The 1,312-nt window shown below is 48.3% G+C and overlaps 1 non-coding gene across 1 annotated transcript; it reads right to left on the bottom strand.

Moving 5' to 3' along the window:
- Nucleotides 1-973: 973 nt before the first annotated feature.
- On the bottom strand, nucleotides 974-1,111 carry LOC119935433. Its single transcript, XR_005453316.1, has one exon. It is a non-coding gene; the product is annotated as a small nucleolar RNA SNORA7 (small nucleolar RNA).
- Nucleotides 1,112-1,312: the final 201 nt, after the last annotated feature.

The following is a 1,312-nucleotide window of genomic DNA, read 5'->3' as shown; positions in this document are numbered from 1 at the left end:
GGGTAGATAAAAGGTAATCAGGTGGTCCCACGTGGGGCTCACAGTCTTAATCCCCATTTTACAGATGAGGTAACTGAGGCATAGAGAAGTGAAGTGACGTCTAAAGTCACACAACTAATAAGTGGTAAAGCTGGGATTAGAACCCTCGACCTCCGACTCCCAAGCCCGGGCTCTTTCCACTTAGCCACGCTGCTTCTCTGTACTAAGTCCTAAAAGAACCAGCATGACCTAATGGATAAAGCATGGGCCTGGGCGTCAAAGGACCAGGATTCTATTACGGCTCTGCCAATTGTCTGCTCTGTGACCTTGGGCAAGTCACTTCACTTCTCTGGCCCTCAGTTTCCTCATCTGAAAATCGGAGACTAATATTGGGAGTCCCACATGTGTCCAACCTATTTATCTCATATCTACACCAGTGCCTTGTGAGGCTGGTAAAAATCCAATCAATTCCTTTTGCTGAAATTTCAGCCCATTTTCTCTGCAATGACAGGGACTTATGTCAGTTCTCCATCTCTGCGGTTTCAAGGACCTCAGTCACCCAAGTTGGTAGGGGGAGGAGAGAGCCTCCTGAGGTCATCTCTCCCATTCCCCTACCTCCAGTCAAGACTCCCCTTTCCCCAGGATTCCCTCATAATACTTGGACTAGAAGCTCCTCTCCTGGACTGTAAATCCTTGAAGGGCAGGGATCGTGCCTTTTGTAATGTACTTTCCCAAGCACTTAGCACAGTGCTTTGCACACAGTAGGCACTCACTCAATACTTGTCTTACGCTGTCGAGTCTATAGCGACACCACAGACACATCTCTCCCAGAACTCCCCACTCTCCATCTGCAGTCATTCTGGAAGTGTATCCATAGAGTTTTCTTGGTAAAAATCCTGACGTGGTTTACCATTGCCTCCTTCCGTGCAGTAAACTCAAGTCTCTGCCCTCGACTCTCTCCCATGCTGCTGCTGCCCAACATGGGTGAGTTTTGATTTGTAGCAGATTGCCTTCCACTCATTAGCCACTGGCCAAGCTAGGAATGGAATGGATAGGTCTCTACTTGACTCTCCCTCCCACAGCCAAGACTGGTTGAGTACTGGAATCTCTCCAGGTGCAACCCTGAGAGGGGCACTCAAACCTATTAGTCTGTAATACCATAAAGAAAGGACCTGGGTTCTAATCCCAGCTCCACCACTTGTCTGCTGTGTGACCTTGAGCAGGTCACTTCACTTCTCTGGGCCTCAGTTACCTCATCTGTAAAACGGGGATTAAGATTGGGAGTCTTATGGTATTTGCTAAGCACTCTCTATGTGCCAGGCACTGTATTAAC

Source organism: Tachyglossus aculeatus, chromosome 11 (genome assembly GCF_015852505.1).
Source record: "Tachyglossus aculeatus isolate mTacAcu1 chromosome 11, mTacAcu1.pri, whole genome shotgun sequence".
Taxonomy (NCBI): Eukaryota; Metazoa; Chordata; class Mammalia; order Monotremata; family Tachyglossidae; genus Tachyglossus; species Tachyglossus aculeatus.
This window is presented reverse-complemented; position numbering and strand designations above follow the sequence as displayed.